We start from the raw sequence: 21,062 nt of genomic DNA, 5'->3' as shown, positions 1-21,062 counted from the left end.
TCTATGAAACAATCAGCCAGTGCTCTTAAAAAGTGTCAAGATTATGAAAGACAGAAAGACTGAGGAACGGTTGAAGATTAACAGATTAAAAGAGACTAAGGAGGCACAACAAATGAATTCAATGTGTGATCCTGGATAGAATCCTTGCTCAGAAGGACTCTGGTGAAATTTGAGTAAGATCTGTAGATTAGACAATAGTACTGTATCAGTGTTAATTTACTGATTTTGACAACTGCTATGGTTTTGCAAGGTGTTAATATTTGAGGAATCTGTGTGAAGGTTGTATAAAAACCATGTACTATCTCCACAATCTTTTGGAAATCTAAAATTATTTAAAAATAAAATATTTTAAAAATGCTTGAATAGCACTTTAAAAAATCTTTTCAACTAGAACAAAAAAGTTTGCATCACTGACAGCTATAATATTTATTATCTCTAAACTATAGAAAACATTTGCATAATGGTAAGAAAAAGAGTAAAAATGGGCAAGTGACATGAGCAAGTCATAAGAGAAATATAAACATTTAAGTCACAGGAAATGAACATTTAAATTCACTAGTAATTAAGAAACCGAATTTAAACAAGGTATTTCAATGTATCTGACTGATACCATTTACAAGATTAGTCAAACTCAATGTGGATGAGGATTGAAAATATTGTCAATTTTTAAAGTAATATTAATTCCTATTGACTAAGCAATTCCAGTTCTAGGATTTCTCCATAGATTTCTCTGTCCATTTAATATACACACACACTGCAGCATGGTTTTAAAATATTAAAATTTTGGAAATAAAAATAGCTATCAAAAGAGGAATATTTAAAGTGAAGAATATCTATAGCATATGAAGTCATTCGAAAGGACTTACATCTTTTTGTACTGAACCAGGATGTCATCCAAGTTAGAGCATTAAGTGAAAACAGCTAGCTATAGAAGAACATATAAAATATGGTTTCATCCTTATAATATGAATACATATGTATTCATTACATATACTGGCATTTTGCAAGAAAAAAGTCTGGAACAACATTTACTGAATTTTTCTCAGCTGTTCTCTTGAGAGTAGGATCATGAGGTACTTTCACTATTTATTTGTTGCTGAATAATTTGTTGTAAGTATGTGTTACTTTGTAGTCAGACAAATTAAGCTTTTTCTAAAGCCTAGAAGTTTTGAATAGGTTGCCCTGAATTTGAATCCTAGCCCTGCCAATTTCTATATGTGTAAATTCTGGTAAATTACTTTACTTTCAGAGTCTATTTCTCTGGTCCAAAGTTAAGAATAATTGTGCCTTCCTTGCCTCACAATATTAAAGTAGTAGTAGTTATAACAATTATTCAAAAACTTTCTAAATCCTGGCCTGAGGCTGAGCTGGGTGGCCTTCAGGTACACACCATAACATCAATAGCAGAAAAAAAAAGCAATTTACCAGCTGTAGACCTTCAAGAACACAGAGCTGGAGAACCCTACTGCATAAACCCTTGAAAGTCAGTCCTGCCAAATTCTGGGCCCCAAGTCCTCACCCTTGTTTCTTTCTGCCTTTATGGTGACAAACCAGCCTGCTTCACCCACCTGTTCCTTGCTCCTCTGTTTCTAGACGAGGTACTGTGTGTCTCTAGCTCAGGTGTGCTTAGCATCCAGTTAGTCCCATGCTCAAAAATGCACTGTGGTAGCCCAGTGCCTGCCAAAAGAGGTCTAAATCCTCACCAGCCCTTCGGTCTTCTGTTATATGAGCCCCTTCCCCTTCTCTGTGTCTTTCACTACTCACTAATATGTCTTCTCTTACTTTCCTTTGATCGAACCCATCTCTTCCTTATCTAAACATCTGCCACTCAGAAGAATGTACAACATAATCTCTGGAAAGTCCCACCAACCTTGTGGTTTCCCGATTCCACCCATCAAAAGATAGGTCATATTAAGAATAGGAAAGGCAATATATCCAACCTTTATGAGAACTCCAAGTCAGCACTGACATATACATTATTACATGAACATGTCTATAGAAACCAGGAGGAATAAATGCTCAAAACATAAAAGTAGAAGAAAGAATTTGAATATAAGATTAGATTTAGCTCTTAAGTAGATTCTTCTCAAAAGGGTGGTTTACTGAGCACCTGCATCAGAATCTCCTGAGAAGACTGCTAAAGGCTACTGGGCACAGTGGCTCATGCCTGTGATACCAGAACTTTGAGTGGCTGAGGTGGGAAGATCACTTGAGCCTAGAAGTTCAAGGTCAGCGTGGGCAACATAGTGAAACCTTGTCTCTACAAAAAAATATTTTTTAAAAAATAGCTAGATGTGGCAGCACATACCTGTAGTCCCAGCTACTTGGAAGACTGAGGTGGAAGGATCGCTTAAACCCACGAGGTCAAGGCTGCAGTGAGCTATGATCACACCACTGCATTCCAGCCTGGGTGATAGAGCAAGACCTTGTGTTTTAAAAAGATAAAAAAGGAAGGCTGCCAGGCTCCACCCAAACCTTTTGAATAATCATCTCTAGAGGTGGGATGGAGGGCATATTTTTATTATGAGCCTAGTTTGAGAATCACTGCCCTAGTTACCTAAGTCATTCAATAATACTATACTTGACAAAAGAAAAATAACTATGCCATAAGAATATCATAGAGTTATATTTCTTTCAAGATCCACATTTTAATTTATTGAATTTTTCATGAATTGAAAAAACCAAAGTTCTAGACCCACCAATGATTTTGAGTAATTTTCATCTTATTTATCAATTTATTTATTTAGCTTAAGTACTTTATAGATTAAGTAAGCAGTTTCTTTGCCTGAGTTAACAGTAACATTAACACAGAAGGGTTTATTTCAGGCTTCTTTTTCCTAATCTCATTCCATCCACCATGTCCATTTGTTCCTATAGTTAAAGAGAACTTACCTTGTGGAAAAATTTATAAACCAACCTTTCAAAGACAAAGCAGATTGGGGGAAAAAAAAAAAAAAAAAAAAAAAAGAAAAAAAAAAAAAAAAACGGAGTCAACCCACCAGAAAACTGAAGCATGAGCCCAAAGGCAGAAAGGCCTCTCTGTATTTCCAGTGTTAAATGATAATAGTTGTAGTGACAGCATAAATAAAATCACAGGGTCCTTAGATGAGCTGAATTTAGGCATAATCATCATTCCTGGCTGTAGTTTTCCTTACACTTTTAATTAATGGTGCATAGCTGATTAGTGCACCAGCCAGGCAAGTTTGAAATGTAACACTCTCAAAGAGAACCCGCATCTGAGCCCGTCTCTGAACACAGGCAAATGAGAAACAGGCAGGCAGTGTTCACAGGGAGTTAGAAAGAGTTAAAAAAAATGAGTCATCACTGACCTCCAGTTTCTCAATTAACCCAGAGAAGCATCAAATCACACAATTAGAATTCATAATTCCTGGTGGGCCTCTTAACAGTTATCTCTTGCACGAGCTCTTGCTGAATCTGGTTTAGTTACTGTGATGCCGCTGAAACCTAAGTATTGCAAGGTTTAAAAAACAAAGAGCCAAATTCACCAAATCTCAATTTTTTTCATCTTTAATCAAATTTAAACTCATGAAATTTAACATGTTTCTTTAAAAAGAATAGAACTTTTGCTAAGTAATGTGTAATTTATACAAAAGTGTAATTCAAAGGATACAGAGTATATTTTTAATGGTGAGATTTCAAAATTTGCCTCAACAAAATGATTAGTATTTTATACTGGGTACCAAGGATACCGATTGGGGCAAGAAAAGTTGTGGCTTGCCCTCATGGCACTTCAGGGTTCCAACCATCTCCAAAGTAGATCTACCATCTTCAATGTAAAATTAGTACCCAGATGATTGCTATGTTTCCTTGATGTTTTGGTATTTTGCAAGTAATGCATTTTATTAAGTTCTTTATTAAGAGGTGTTCCAATTTGTGTTTTCACAAATGCTTTAAAACTGGATTATTTTGTTTTTGTTTTGCCTAACACTGTTGACATACACAACACATATACATATCTTTATACTCAATGATTCTTTGCTGTAGGCAAGGAAGATGTGTTAAACTAATTATTCAACTTTATACAAAACCAAGAAAAAGTTTCACCTACTTAGAAAAAAAAAAAAAACAATACTAGCTATAGATTTCTGAGAGTTATGAGAACAAACATTTATAAGAATGCACTAAAGTCAAAAGAGCGGAATCAGTGATGGCAGATTCCATCCGAAAACTCTGAAGGAGTTAAGAATTCCTTTTTCTTCACTGCTACAGGTACTTTCCCACTTATAAATTAAATCTGGCTTCTTATAATTAGACATAACTACTTTGACAAGTCAAAGAACAGCTAAAATTTGCTTTGCCATTACTCTACATTCTGAATAAGCTGAATTAAAAGATGGTTAGAAATGTCATTATCACTCCACCACAGCTTACAAATGGGATATCTAAGACTGAGAGTGTGGGGGGAAGTGGATGGCAAAGAAGTTTTTCAGAATACTAAAACCTGCCCCAGAATCTGATACATTATATGAGGGAGGCATAAGAAGCCAGAGTATAAGGAGAGACATAAGTATTGCATATGCCAACTGTCTTAGGCAAAGAAACAGAAAATAACCCATTTTTAAAAGCACATATGAAAACACAAATTGGAACAATTCTTAATAAAGAACTTAATAAAAACATTACTTACAAAATACCAAAACATCGAGGTAAAACAGTAATAATCTGTCTACTAATTTTACATTGCAGACAGCAGACCTACACCAGAGAGGATTGGAACACTGAAGTTCCATGAGGGCAAACCCCTACTTTTCTTGCTCCAATCAGTATTCCCCAACACCTGGCATGCAGGATAGGTGACAAGGATCCATACAAGTTAGGAAAGGAGGTGTTGGGGTCATATTGTCTGGGTTTGACAGCCAGCTGTATCATTTGCCAGCCTACGATGCTGAGCAATTCACAAAGCTCCTTTGTACATCAATTTTTTTTTTTTTTGAGACGGAGTTTCGCTCTTGTTACCCAGGCTGGAGTGCAATGGTGCGATCTCGGCTCACCGCAACCTCCGCCTCCTGGGTTCAGGCAATTCTCCTGCCTCAGCCTCCTGAGTAGCTGGGATTACAGGCACGCGCCACCACGCCCAGCTAATTTTTTGTAGTTTTAGTAGAGACGGGGTTTCACCGTGTTGACCAGGATGGTCTCGATCTCTTGACCTCGTGATCCACCCGCCTCGGCCTCCCAAAGTGCTGGGATTACAGGCTTGAGCCACCGCGCCCGGCCTGTACATCAATTTTTTTATCTGCAAAATGGTACTTAGGCATAAGGTTGTTTAAAGAGTAATAACGAGAATAACAACAAACACATATAGCGCTTAATTTGATGCCAGACATTGTTCTAAACACTTTGCATTTACACTATTTATTTCTTTCTCCTTAAAACCTTCTGAGATAGAAACTAATGTCTCAATTGAAAAGCAAGGAAACTGAGACTCAGAGAAGTTAGTAACTTGTCCAAGGACATGTGACTAGTGAAAAAAAAAAAATCCCGTTTCCAACCACCCCATCATCATTGAGATAAACTTGTGTTAAGGCTTAGTACAGTGCCTGGCATATAGCACATCTTCAATAACTAATAGTTATTAATAAATATTTGTCAAATGTTTGCAAGATTCTGAGGTTATACCAGGCTTCAGCAGGAAAGAATGCTGTAATTCACTGTTGATGTGTCTGTGGGTGTGGAAGGTATTAATGATCACACTTGTGCCACAGGTTTTCAATCTCTGTTTCACATAAAACAAAGAATCCTGACATCTACCTGAGGTTTTCTTTTATCCATCTCAATGTCCCTGGGATCTGAGGTCAGACTGCCTGCCATAAGACACTGGATTATCAATTCCACTCCCTAAAACTAATCCACTCTCCACCCAATTGCCAAAGTGCTCTTCTGACAAGGTACTTTCCTCATTTGCTCCCTTTCAAGGAACCTACAATTGGGTACCGCATGAAATCAAAATTCCACTCCTAGCTTTCAAGGGCCTTAATCAGACATGGTGGACACCTGCTTTTAACTCCTGTTCAAGAGCTGAAGTGCCTACTTATCAAATAAATACTTGGTAGAAATGGCCACATTTCATTATGCAGAGAATAGCATTGATTGTGCTACTTCAAAACAGTGATAAGCAGTTTTTTATTTTACATAATATTTTACTTTTATGTATTTATCTTTGGACATAGCCCAATTAAAAAATTTTTGAGAATCTCATTTTACTTTTATTCAGAATGAAACAAGCTTGATCAGAGAAGGACACAAAGGGAAGAATTTCATGGATAAATTTGCATTATTATTATCCACTAGAAGGTTAATATCCAGCTAAATTTCAATTAGCTTTCTAATCTTTCATCCTGAAACTGAAACCTGAAAACTGGGAGACTTTCTAATGATGGGAGATGGAAAGTCAGAAGTAAAACAAAACAAAACAAAACAAAAAGGAGTTATAACATCCTTGATATTCAAGACCAAACAATGCACCCATTTCCAAAAGAGTACCTTGAAATGTTAACTAGAGCAAATCAAAATGTAAGAATAATTGGTGCTTATATCAAGGGGCTGCTTTTAATAAACACAAGTTACTAAGTAACCACCAGTCTGATCTACTGTCTCTAAACCAACCATATCAATGGACAAAAATAACATGGATTTAATTTAAAAGTTAGAAAGAAAATCAAACAATATGTGAAGACTCAGCAATATGCCAAATGTTAAATTGGCCTGTCCACTTGGCATGCAGAGATGCAAGATTGTACTAGAAGTTAATCTGATTTGCTTAGAAATGCAAATAATTTCTGACAAAAGCCACATCCAGATGTAGCTACATCCAGATCATTCCCGAGTTGAACATTCTGATGTCAACTCAGGATTTCTGAATGTACATTCACACGTTCAGTTGGACAGTTCACATGTTCAGATAGCTGGAATAAGCAAGTCAACAGGTACCAATAGTATTTTTTCGTTTGCTTTTGTTTTTAGAGTAGCGTTTTGTTTTTGTTATTGTTTCTTCAATTGATGATGTTGGCCTTCCTAGTTGATTATATGAACTGGGATTCAATTTGATGAAATGTTTGGTGATTCATATAAGGTTATGATTAAAACAATCAATAGCAGAAGAGGTGATGTAGTTTGGTTAGGAAGACATTCTAATATTTGTCATTTATTTAACAAATATTATCAAACAGCTGCTATGCGTCAACCCTAAGGAATGGAAAGCTGGCTCTAATATCTTCAGCAGTAACCATGAGTCATTTCCTGTAGTTTCAGTTGAAGCCATCTATAAATCTTTCAAAAGGTCAAGAAAAAGATGTTAGTATTAGAATCACAAATCCAGTAGATTAATTAAAATGTCTCTGATTGGTAAATGTGCCCACCAGGAAAGCACCTAGCACTTCCTGGGCAGAATCTACATTATTTTCTCTCACATTCCTTCTACTTCTCATGTTTTGGGCAAGAATTATCAGCCTTCTTTTCTTTTAAAATGCAATCTCATTTCTTGGATTGTAGCTGTAAATTCTTACAGCTGGGAAGGGTTTAAAGGAAGGAAATGATCAAATGGTGTTAATTAAGTCCTATGTGCTGAAAGTAAGAAGGGGGAACTATTATTAACAATTCTTTATCACTATTTTTATCAGTCTGTCTTAGCAATGAACCCCAAAGACACCCTCCTCTCCAGAAGCAAATCTCTTTGCTGAGGACATCCTCAGGACACAGGTCCCTCACTACTCCCTCCAAACCTCCCACACCATAAGAATCCTATGAAACAGGAAAAGAGTACTAACAAACAGGCCTTGAAGGTTGAGATAGGCCTAAAGGATTTAGGTTATCTGCCTTATAATTTAAATTTTGGTGCTTACTTTACATGTGGGGATAAGAAAATAAGTTTCTTCTTGAAATTCCCAAGAACCAGTTGTTAGATACATTACAGCTAAAGTGTATTCAAAAGCAGATTCTTGGTGGCAATTTGCTGTACGCATGCCTGAACAAAAAACAAGCAGCCAATTCATTTTCCAGGTAGATTCCGGTAACATTTTACGCCTTTGAATGAAGAAGCTCTCAAGATGCAAATGGTAAACAAAAAGAGCCTACTGCTCAACAACATTAACTTGTATTAAAAATAAAGATATGTATAGTGTAGCTACACAATGCCCACTATAATCCAGTGGCAGAGTATATTTTTGAAGTGTAATGTAGCATCCATCCTGAAAATACAAAATTGCTAGTGGAAACAAGGATGGGAAAAAAACAAAACATGGTGGCTTAATTTCTGTGTAAAACAACCGTCAGAAACTACCCTCAAAAAAATTGAAACGGCCAATCAAACATTCAGGTGTAATTTATCTGCTGGAACAAATCTACCTTATTCACCTTGACAGAGCCTTCAATCATGAGACCATAAACCAGCAACCTAGTGATATCCATTATGTCTTTGGAAATACCTTAAAATCCAGGACTTCATGTTATTCTCAGTAATGAGCAGGATGTTTGGAAAGCAGTGTGCTCACTGGGGCTTACTCTGAAAGCTGTCTTCTTTACTTATTACCGAACACTGATTTTCAGAAAGCAAGCCACCCCACCCCAATTCCCAGGCACTTGAAAATTTTGTTTTTTCAGACCTCTAGATCGGGCTCCATTTCCTGAATTACTTATTCCTTATACAAATTTTCTTTTAAACTTCAGCAATTATGGCACCTTAGGCTCTGGTGGGTATTGGCAGCGTGGGTTGTTTTAGGGAAAGTTCTGAAACAAAACACGTTTTAGAGATATTCAATTTCTTTGTGCATGTCACTGGGGGGCTTTCGGTGAAGCTTTTAAGTTATTCAGGTGAGGGGCAACGTCTTAGTCGCTCATCAACGGCATAAAAGTAACATCATCTGGAAAGGCATGGCACCTGCTCGGCCGGGGTAAAGGTCCGTTTTTCTAACCCTCGCCTCTCCCTCCTCCACACCGCGCCGCTAGAGACAGCGCGGGGGTCTCTCAAGGTCGACATCATCTTCAAGGCTGCAACCCACGGCTGAATCAGAAACACACGCGCACCCACGTACAGGTCAAGGCCAGAGTCCCGCCCCGCCGCCGGGAGCCAGGGCTTCCTGCCTCCCTATCAAGGTGAAACTAACCCCGAGGGCCCGCGGAGGGGCGCACGCAGGCGGCACCGGCGGAGACGGCCGATTGCAGGACTGGCAGGAAGGAAGCGAACAGCCGCCAAAGTGCATTTCCCTCCCCAGAGCCAGCCCGGGACCGGACACCGCCAGCGGAAGGAGGGCCGGCGCGCGCCAGGCCACGGGGCACACGCACCCGCTGTGCGCACTTCCCCGGCCAGGGCGCGCTCTCCCTCGCGCGCACGCAGCTACTCACCAGCAACCCTCGATGTCCGCAGCCCGCGTGGGACGGCGACTGCGGCCCCCGCTCCTGCCGTGTGGCCTTGGCATCCGTCTGGCCGCTGCAACCCGGGCCGCGGTGGCTTTTGCTGGAAGGCGCTGCAGCGGGGTGATACCGGCACCCGGCGAGGAGGCGCCCGCTCGCTGGCCTCGGCCGTGCCTCCTCCCCCTTCTCCTCTGCCGACCGGTGGAGCTTTGCTGGTTCCACTCGCGCGGGCTCTGTGCGTCGCTCTCCTCCTCCTCCTCGTTGTCGGACACCCAAGCGCAGGGGACGAACAGCGTCCTCGCAAACCCACGCGCAGGCCGGCCGACCCCGAGCCTGCAGCAGCCGTCCCTGCTGCCGCCGCTGCAGGGAAAGAAATTGTCACTGCGATGGTCCCGGCCTCCCCTGCCCCGGCCCCTGGGTGCCGCCTCCGCCTCTGCCTCCGCCCCCTCCTCCGTGGCGGCGGCGGCTTCCTGCAGTCTGCAGAAAAAGCTCGCAGGTGGAAGCAGCGTCCCTGCGGAGGGCCTAGAGCGAGAGTGAAGCGGTTAGGTGCGACTTTCGCTTCGGAAACCCTGCACGCCTCCTCCCCAGCCCGGAACCACCTAAACTCCGTTTTGCTCCACCATCAATTTCACCGAGATGGACAAGAGTGGTGCCTTTGAAGACTGCACAGTACACAAGCCTCGATGCAGCTGGTTTTGACCGTTAAACTGTCACTGGAGTCTAGGGAAGAATAGGGTTTTAGTGAAAATCCCACTTCTAACTCATATTAGGAATTCCTTTTTTGATATTTATCCATAACCGGCTACGACCACCGTGAAGCACCTTAGCTCTTCTCCCCATCCCCAATCTATGTGTACCTGGAAAATACGAACTATTAGGATACCTCCTGGATGTTATTAGATTACTATCACAGGCGGTGTTCTTACTACGGTTCTGGCTCTGTGTCAGGTAGTCGGTACACGAATTCTTATTCCATCTGCTACAACCCTATTTATAAAAAAGACTCGCTTTTTGTTTTTGTTTTTTCCATGAACAAGAGACAGAGAAGTAACATAATTTATCTCGGGTTACTCACCTAGAAAGCAGTAGAAGCTAAAATTTAAACTCTGATCCAACACTGAAAGCTGTTTCTATTGGCTCGACAGGTTCTATTAATGTATAAACATTTTATGAAGACTGTTGCTGCTGGTTGAAATAGAGTCGTTTTCTTGAGCTTGGTTGGGAGCTGACTTCCAAGTGAGAGAAATGACTGCAGAGTCGGGTGGGGGAACACTGGCTTTTCTTAGATAGCTTTTCCTCTGGAAACCAAAATTCTAGCCCTGGCTCAGCCACCAACTGAGTTATTTGGTCTTAGGCATTTCACCTTCTTAGGCCTCATCTCCCTGCATTGTTTTTTTTTTTTTTTTTTTTTTTTTTTTTAAATGAGGAGGTTTGATTGTTGGAGTCAGCCTGCAGCCTTGATTTTTAAGAAGCAATAGTGTTGTTTTTCTTATTTTGAAATTGGTTGTGAATTTCGAGGTTAGGAAATTTCACAGAAATTCAGACTTTTCACATTTTCTGTAAAATTGTAACATCAGACAACATTTGGTCCATGGCGAGTTCTAGCAGCATCAGCTGGAGTTGAATAGCGGGGATCCCCTTTAGACTGTGAAGACACTCTTCAGTTTTCCACAGCCCCCACTGCTCCCATACACCCCCACCTCACTGACATTTGAGAATATGGTAGGCATTTGAGTTTACAGTATTGGACCAGATAATCTTATGACCTACTGGACAATTTAAAATTCAGTGATAATTAAGGTTAACCAGATTTCTAAAAAGCATCATGAAACAAAAAATTCTACATACATATTTAGGATGGTCATTGATCATGGTCTTGCTATCTAGCATCCAAATTCTTATAAAAGCCAATATGGCCCAACACTCACCATTTTGTGACCCAGTGTCAGCCTCGGAGACTCCTGTACAGTTATGTGAATCTGGACTATGGTTTAAAGAAGAAATATTTTAGAAATACCTCCATTATCTGTGAAGTGGGTTTTGTGTTCAGTGATAGTAGTAGTGCCAGAGGTGACACTGTGGCAATGCCAGTGGTGTCCTAAGTGGGCTGTTTGAATGGTGTAATGACCCACCTGTTTTAATTTCAGCTGCTAAGCTTCCCTGCCTGTGTGAGAAGCTTGATTTGCCAAACTTCCTGTCTCTTTGTTATGCTACTTAATGACTTTGCAATATATTTATCTTCTGATTAAGTCAGCCAGAAATGATTTCAGTGTTGCAACCAAGAACTCTGATATAGCAACTTTAGGTGTGATTTAAGCTATTTCCCTTTTATTAATTGAGTTAATGAAGAGCAGGCTCCAGTGTATTTATACAACTTTTATCTTAGAGAATTTTTAAGTGACCTATAGTTTTACTTGCAATTTTTTAAGATTCAATCTCAGTAACTTAAAATCCAGATTTTATTTTTAAGAACATTTTACCCTACTAAACCTTGAATAAAGATTTAAAATCTATATCAAAATACACATAAGCACTATTATTTTGTAGATAGGAAAATGATGACTCATGTTACAGAATACATGAAAGCAGAGCAGTGAGGAAATCCCGGCCTATTTTCTGACATGGTAGAACAGGGTTTTGGACCTCCTGAATTCAGCAAGAGTATAATTTGCAAGTAATTACTCTCTTGAAAATCAGAGTTGACCACACTTGTAGTCAAATTCATTCCTGATGGTGCCTACTGGGTTCCAGTGCATTACTGGAAGCTGGACTGGAGACAGTGACCATGTTTCTTCAAGAATCTTCAGCAGTGTGCACAGGGGAAGCCTGCTTTCTGAGGGTGCTGAACTTTCTGTGCTGGTATCTAGATCTTCACATTGGCACACATAATTTCTCAGAGAGCAGCATGCCACCATTCAGTGAATTTAGGGGGGAAATCAAGTGTCAGTGTAGTGTCTGCTGAAGTGCAATGCCTGTTCTTAGGGAAGCCAATAACTCACTAGAAGCAGGCCCCTCATACCCACAAGTGGATTGAAAGTAGGGTTTACTCAGCTGACAAGGACTGGCTGGGAGGTCTAACAGCTGACCATCTTGTTGTTTCATAGCAACACGTGGGATTTCCCATCTCTGGGGATGTTGCAGAGCGGAGCATCCAAAGTATAAGTGGTGACCTGAACAGCAATGTGCAGTTTTCCATACATCTCATGAAATCTGACCACAAAAACAAGCGCATCTTTCAGTTTTTTCCTCACTTTGGCCAGCAGTTACCCTGAAGACACACGTCTTCCCAGGAATCTTGATACATTTCCTTCTGCAACGCCTTTAGTATCTCTATCATATTTGACTGGATATGGATTATCATATTTAAATTAGTGAACTTTATGCTTTCTGGGTTCATGATGTGAGAAAAAAATGAACATAACTTTTGCCACCTGGTTCTAATGCCACAGAAAACAGGATGCTCTCCTGCAGAGAAATCCTTTGGTTAGGGCTTCTTTTCTTTATGTAGTACAGACTTTGAAAAATTCAGAGCTATTCGGTTTATAGCCAACTGCAAAAGACAGAACATAGGTATCCTGGTGAACTTCACATCTGGGTTTTTCATCTTTGTCAACATTTCCAAAGCACTTTTATATTTGCCTTTGATAAGTAACATATCCATCAAAATAGTAATTCAGTGTGGAGTCTGAGAACCCTTGTAAATGCTCGTCTTTTATGAGCTCTGTTGCAGATGCCTCAAGATCCGACTCATAAAACAGTCTTATGAAAAGTGGTCCACACTTATATTCCGCCAAAATGACATTTCTGTTTTCTGCATGGTACTTGCAAGTGGCGTTTTTAGCCAGCTCCATATGGTCCCAGGACTCACACAAATGAAGTAAGGTTCTCAACTTCCCCTTCAAGATGAGCTTGTTCTAGGTCAATTTTCCTTCCAAGTTTCTAAAATAGATTTCTTTGGTGCCAGGAAGATTATATGCAACAGCCACCTTCTTATGCTGAAATTCTTTTGTTTTCACAATATTATCTGTAAGTAGATATCTTTTAGCTCCAAGAGGACAGTGGCAGCAGGTGGAGTTGGAGTCACTCATCCCAGGATACACTGAAATCTGCCCAGCTGGCAGAAGAATTCATCTGGAGTCTCAGACTATACCAACTCCAGACGTTTTTAAAAGATATGATTTTTCCCCTTACCAGTCATATTAACAAAGATTGCTTATCAATAAACATTTCTTCATTACTAGTGAGGGTGCAATGAAATCAGTGCTCTTATCTGGTGGTGTGATTTTTGCTATACTGCTGGAAAGGAATTCATTAGTGGTGTCAAGGAACATTCTAAAATATATCTTCCCATCCCCCACAGTAATTCCACTTCTAAGAAGCAATTATCGTAAGAAAATCTGGAATAAAGAATAAGAGTCCTGCACTGAGGTATTTATCACCAACTTTGGGTATTAAAATTATGTTTATTATGGACTTTTAATGACGTTGAAACTGCTTATGATACAATGTTAAGCAAACGAGGATACAAAATTGCATGCATATAAATCTTAAGCAGGTAAATCTCAAATAGATGAGAATACAGGAACAAATCTAAGATAAATTATTTAAATGGCCTCCTAGAAATTGGCTATGGGCAATTATGATTTACTTCTTTATACTGTACTACAATTTTAATTTTTCTCTAAAGGATGTGCTCTTCTTTTATTTTAGAAGAAAAAAACATTTAGTAATTAAAAAATAAGCAGGCCTAGCATGGTGGCTCACACCTGTAATCCTAGCATTGTGGGAGGCTGAGATGAGTGAATCACGTGAGCCTAGGAACTCAAGACCAGCCTCTACTAAAAATACAAAAAAGTAACCAGGTATGGTTATTTTAATTGATTAACCATATATTAACCGTGTATGCCTGTAGTTCCAGCTACTCAGGAGGCTGACGTGAGAGAATCACCTGAGCCTGGCAGGTCGAGGCTGCGGTGAGCTGTGACAGTGCCACTGTACTCAGCCTGGGCAAAAGAGTGAGACCCTGTCTCCAAAAATAAAAAATTTTTAAAAACACACAGATTTGGCAGCCAGATAAATATGAGGTGGACCCTGCCACAGTGCCTCATTCATGATGGGTACAATATAAATATTGGAGAAAAGGACAAAGGTAAGAATAGAGAGGAAGGAAGGAAAGGCACATTATCTCACGAAGAGTGATGAATTGAGGGATTGTGACTCCCCTGCCAATTGCTTAGTTGATGGCATACATAGAAATAGGCCATTACATTCTAAATTGGTTCACTAAGTAATGCTGCATTTGAGTATTTCCCAACTGATGACAAGTGACAAGACATTAATACTTTTCTCACTGAATGGGGAATATGGAACCAGCACTCAAATTTTTTCTGTTCTATAACATCAGAACATCTGTTCTGAGAAGATGGCATAGGCTCAAGTGTTGGTACTGAGACAAAGAGGACCTTTGCTGCCTCTGACTGGTCTTAATATGGAGGTCTGTCACTCTATCTTTAAGTTACCCCAAAGGCCACGAGCTTGGGGTAATCGCTCATCTCCCCATCTGGAAATGTCCTACTAGGATCTTATTTCTTGGAACCGATGGCACAAACAGAAAATATTTAGTGTTGTATTTACCTTTATCAGGAGTTTAAAACTATGTTCATATATTGTTCTGGAATTGTTTGGTAATGCACACAAAGTGGTGATTCTCACTGGGTACTGTTTCTGACACCAGATAGGCTGAAGTCCTTGTTCTTTGTTTTAAATTTACAATTTCCCAGCTCTGAATTATCTCTAAAGACAAAGCATCCAGTGAAAGAAAAGAACTAAGACTCAAATAATTCTATTGGAAAAAAATATTCTTCTCAGAGATAATTATGCCCTTAAAAGTATGTACCTCAGAAATTGTTATATTCTTGCATGTTCTTAAAATTCTGGCTTTATTATTGTTTATACCAATAGTTCTCAAAATATGGCTCAGGGATCCCTGACAGTCTGCAAGATCAAAACTATTTTCAAAAAAACACAGACACATTATTTATTTGTCTTTTTAACTCTCATTCTCATGCATTTGCAGTGGAGTGTCTCAGCTACATGTATGATATCACCACAGCTAGAATGCAGATGCAGACAGGAGAATCCAGTCATCTGTTAAGCCAAACTCGAAAGATATTTGTAAAAATAGAAAGCAATAACAGTTTTCTCACTAATTTTTGTTTTGTTTTGGCCAATAAATTGTAATAAAAATGTGAATATTTAGTTTAACATGTCATTAGTTTACTATTTTTTTAATAAATTAATAAAAGATTTTTAAAGCTTTTTGCTTTATTTTTCAATGCAGTAAAAATGAGTAGATATAACCCACAAAAACTAAAGCTCTCTGGAATCCTCAATCATTTTTAAAGATAGTTTTTAAAAACATAAAGAAACCTTTAGGCCAAAAGGTTTGAGAAACACTAGTCTATGCTATTAAAGAGTAGTATGTTCCAAATAACCTATTTTTTTATTTGAGGAACTATAACTATGGTAATTTAGTCCGTGTCATTAAATGCAGGAAGCAAATGCTTCAGAACTGGAAACTGCAGGCACATTTGATTTTTTCCACTCATGTGATTTATTTTGGTGCTCTCTTCCTGTTATTTAAACTAAGACAATTTTGTATCCATTATGTCCCCATGTGCAGATACTGAATGAGGCTTGGGAAATACATGAAACCTTTTCCTCCGCTGCCATTTATAAACTGTCCTGGACCTAATCTACCTGAGCCTACTTTTTCCCATTAGAAACTGGGGAATAATGACTTTAGATGGCTTTTAAGGTAGTTATGAAGCAAGTGAAAAAGCATAAAGAAAAATTATAATGTGCTTTGCAGATATTAATATAAGGCTTACCACTACTAAACATTTCAATATATAGGCAGACATTTGATGAAAAATGTAAATTCTCTTTTCGGCTGATATTATTTAGCCCCTTCGATTTAGGAACATAAGATATTAGTAAATGTGGACCAAATATTGATAGCGTTTCGGGTGTTAGATTTTTTTAAAACACCCTTTCTTGCAGGCTTATTTACAAATGTAAAATATATGTGTAGAAGGGCAAAAAGGTGGAAGGAGACCTGGCAGGAGGTCATAGAACAGCATCTGATCCCCACAATCAAAATATATAAATATACTCTGTAAAAAATGCATCTCCCCTGGGGCTGCTCCAATGCAATAGAAATTCTTCCATCATAGACTTTTGCTGTTATTGAACAGCTATATGGTAGTTTTCAGCAGCTTCCTTTTAAAAGAAAAATGGTAGATATACAAGATGACATTCTATTGGTTATTTAAATTTAAATTTTCTTTGGTCAGGAAAAAAAATCTGTTTAAAGAAAAATGTAAACACTGGATATTTTACTGGAGTAAATAATAATATCTTAAAATGCAACACTTAAAGTTATCTATGGCTATATCAGTAAAGACATGACCTTTCCAAGGACAAATATTAAAAATAGCAAATCCCTAAGTACATAGTTGGGCATGTGCTGCTAGGCTTAACACTTAGGCTCATAATATTATAACACTATGTCTTAGTCTGTTTAGGCTGCCCTAACAAAATGTCACAAACTGGTTGGTTTAAAAAACAGAAATCTATTTCTCACAGCTCTGGAGAGAGTGAAGTCCAAGGTCAAGGTGCCTGCTGATTCAGTCCTGGTGAGGGTTCTTTTCCTGGCTTGCAGATTGCTGCTTTCTAGCTATACCCTCATAAGGTTGAGAGCAAGATCTCTGTAAGGTCACCAATCCTATCAGATTGGTATCTACACATATGACTTCAAACCTTAATTACTTCCTAAAAAGCCTGTCTCCAAATACAGTCACATTGGGGGTTAGAACTTTAACATGTTAATTTTGGGATTAACTTTAACATGGTTAATAACATGTAATATATGTTATTTGCCGTTTGAAAGTAAGTACAAAACGGACCTTGGATGCAGCCACAGAGTTTCATACCAGTCTCTGAGGAGCTACAGCATTACAAAGGAGTATAATCATGGATTTGTCATTTTATACATTGATTTATTCAATTTCTCTGATTAAATGCCAAAGTTTATTATCATAATTAACTCTGTCATAATATATTACTTATATTTTCAGAGGCTTGAGTGAACCCAAAGAAATACATGCCCCTCTCCAAAAAGAAGAGATACTGTCTTTCTTTGACTTAATAATTTAATTTTAATCAGAGAAATCACTCTCATTCTTTGAGGTAGAAAACAGGGTGCCTTCTCAACAAGAAGATACTTCAAGTTTTAGTAAGAGACGGTACCAAAAATATCATTTAGTTCAATTTCCTTACTGTATAAATGAGGAAACAGATCTTGAAAGTGCCAGTGACTTATCCAAGTCATGGAAGACTGTACTACCTCTAATCATCTGTTCCATTCTGATCAGGAAACATGATTAGCTTGCTACTACCTAGATTTCTTAGATTCTACTTTTGCCGATTGTACATTATTTTCCTGGGCAAAATATCAGTTGTTTCCCTTAACAATCGTGGGAGATAGGAATGACATATATTAGGCCAAAGGATGAAGAATTTTGTTTCTAGAAGTGGTGCACAGAAAGGAATGGATGAGAAGTGACTGCAAATCTGTAAAATGTGTGACAATAAGGGTCAAAATTAAAGTGGAACTGAAATGCCATGTGAAAGCAAATGGGCATGATTTACATATTATAAAGGAATAAGTTATTATGAAATTTAGATATCAAGTGGGAGAGTAAACACAAAAAGTGGGCACTTGCCGGGCGCGGTGGCTCAAGCCTGTAATCCCAGCACTTTGGGAGGCCGAGGCGGGTGGATCACGAGGTCAAGAGATCGAGACCATCCTGGTCAACACGGTGAAACCCCGTCTCTACTAAAACTACAAAAAATTAGCTGGGCATGGTGGCGCGTGCCTGTAGTCCCAGCTACTCAGGAGGCTGAGGCAGGAGAATTGCCTGAACCCAGGAGGCGGAGGTTGCGGTGAGCCGAGATCGTGCCATTGCACTCCAGCCTGGGTAACAAGAGCGAAACTCTGTCCCCCCCCCCAAAAAAAAAAAAAAAAAAAGTGGGCACTTTTGGTTGAAAGGATTGTAGTTCAAGGGTAGGTAAATTAGTTTCTCTAAACTTCATTTTCTTGAGTAAATACAATGCAACTCTTATGAAGAGTTTCAATAAAATCACATCTATAATGCATCTAGTACTATGTCCAAGATATGAAGGAATCCAAGATTTTTGAGCCCAGACTATGAAAGGAATCATGTCATCATTGTTAGAAATAAAAAAAGAAAAAGAAAAATAGGCTGGGTGCCCTGGCTCATGCCTGTAATCCCAACACTTTGGGCAGCTGAGGTGGCCAGATTGCTCAAGTCCAGGGGTTGGAGACCAGCCTGGGAAACATAGCAAAACACTGTCTATATACGAAATACAAACATTAGCTGGGTGTGGTGGCATGCCCCTGTAGTCCCAGCTACTGGGGAGGCTGAGGGGAGAAGATCACTTGAGCCTAGAAGGCAGAGGTTGCAATGAGTTGAGATTGCACCACTGCCCTCCAGCCTGGGTGACAGAGTGAGACCCTGTCTCAAAAACAAAAAAGAAAAAAAGAAAGAAATCAAGCAATAGTATGTACTCTAACCTGGGTGACAGAGAGACCCTGTCTCAAAAAAAAAAAAAAAATCAAGCAGTAGTATAGGCTATAGTAAGATGGTTACGTATTTAAGATGAACGCAGAGGAATCAAATGGAAATGTCTAGCAGTCCTGAGAAATTAACCTCATGGTATAAATTTAGGGTCATCTGCCGAGTGGTGATGGGTAAAACCCAGGTAATAGATCAGAGCCTCAAGGACAGTGACTGGGGAAGGCCTGAGCAGCAAGAATTGGACCTTAACAAATGCCCACCTGTACCTGGCAATGGAAGGAAGAGGGCCCAGGAAAGGATGACTTCAGTAGTGAGCCAGAAATAACTGAGGATGGTAATAGTAATTACAGCTGCTAACCGTTACTGACCCTTCTCTTTGCCCGGAACTATGATGAGGGACTTGCCCGCATCATCTCACTTAGTCCACACAATTCTATGAGATAGATCATGTTATCTCCTTCCTCATGTGTACATGAGATAATGGAGTGATGCGGCCATGATGACAACTGGTGCTCTGAACCACCAGAGGGGAGAATCTCAGGAAGAGGGAATGATGAACAGGGAAACGCACTGCAGAGATTACAATATGAACAAAGTCTGAAAGAGGGTAATTAGATTGGCAATTTACTGGTCATAGAGAGTGAATTTTCAGAAAAGGAGAGGCCACATAAGCCTGGTTATAGGGAATTGAGATATGAATTTTGAGAAGGAAATAGGGGTGACAACTTTAGGCGAGTAATCCCAAAGGAAGGTGAGGACTAGATTAGTCATCAGGGGGTCCATGAGGGCATAGTACTTCTTCCTTCAGCTGGAAAAGCAGAGGAAAGGGGAGGGTAGAAAGTGGGAAACAGAAGACTATAGCAGGTAGAGAGAGATGTTGGAGAAAGTAAGATCCTCAAGGAGGCAGGACAGGATGGGATCGGGGTGCAGGAAGGAGGATTGGTTTTCAGGAGGAAGAGGAACAAACCAGAGTCAGTTCTGCTACCTTGTAACTGTTTCTTAGTACACTTTTGCATTCAAGAAATATTTATTCGGCATCCAGACTTTAGAGAGCAATGTAAATTTTACTGTGTGTCATAAAGATGCCGAGGAAAGTGTTTGCGTAGTGCTAAAGTTTTTTAGTGCCTTATAAATGGCAGCTGCTCCAAGGTTTTTCTTATATTCCTCCCCTACACCAAACTTTACCAATATCTCTCAAACACAGCCTGTGCAGGGTTGGGTATGTGTGTGCGTCTTCCTCTCTTTTTTCTGGTCTGGCTCTTTATTATGTAAATCATGTAGCCTCCTAGACTTATTTCCCATTATCTGTTATCCTTATCCAGATTTCCTACAAGGAAGGACCAGAAATTAGCTCAGCAAACAAGAAGCCTCTCATCACTTCCTGCTGCTCTCCAAGTCCAAGAAGAGTGGACAACTGCAAAAATGTAGACAGTCAAGTGCAGTGGCGTGTGTCTTAGTCCCTCTAGTCAAGAGGCTGAAGCAGGAGGATCACTTAAGCCTAGGAGTTCAAGGTTACCATGAGCTCCTAGGTCCTACCACAGCACTCCAATGTGGGCCATAGAGAAAGACCCTATTTCTTTAAAAAAAAAAATGTATAAACATGTATCCTTGCCACATATACACCCAAAGCAGAAAAAGGGATGAAGAAAAAAGTGCAGAGCCAAAAATATGTGGTGATATCCATCCCAATACAAAATTATTGTATCTGAAGTCTCATCATAAAGACTGAGGGGAGACAGAAGTTATCTTACCAAATTGCTCATATAAAAACTATAAGTCTACAGTAACCAAAACAGCATGGTACTGGTACCAAAACAGGTATATAGACCAATGGAACAGAACAGGCCTCAGAAATAACACCACACATCTACAATCATCTTATCTTTGACAAATCTGACAAAAACAAGCAATGGGAAAAGGATTCCCTATTTAATAAATGGTGTTGGGAAAACTGGCTAGCCATATGAAGAAAACGAAACTGGACCTCTTCCTAACACTTTACACAAAAATTAACTCAAGATGGATTAAACATTT

The 21,062-nt window shown here is 39.4% G+C and overlaps 1 protein-coding gene across 3 annotated transcripts in view; it reads right to left on the bottom strand.

Moving 5' to 3' along the window:
- Positions 1-10,125, bottom strand: part of STAMBPL1 (STAM binding protein like 1) — a 99,739-nt gene extending 89,614 nt beyond the window's left edge. The window contains exon 1 of one of the 3 annotated variants that reach the window (XM_037731921.1): positions 9,358-10,125. The gene's annotated coding sequence lies outside the window, so the exon portion shown is untranslated. Of the gene's footprint in view, positions 1-9,120; positions 9,211-9,357 lie in introns of those variants that run through there. The other 2 variants (XM_017510119.2, XM_037731922.1) reach the window with 2 other exon arrangements.
- Between the last annotated feature and the right edge of the window lie 10,937 nt (positions 10,126-21,062).

This window comes from Cebus imitator, unplaced genomic scaffold, assembly GCF_001604975.1.
Source record: "Cebus imitator isolate Cc_AM_T3 unplaced genomic scaffold, Cebus_imitator-1.0 Scaffold431, whole genome shotgun sequence".
Classification (NCBI taxonomy): Eukaryota; Metazoa; Chordata; class Mammalia; order Primates; family Cebidae; genus Cebus; species Cebus imitator.
This window is presented reverse-complemented; position numbering and strand designations above follow the sequence as displayed.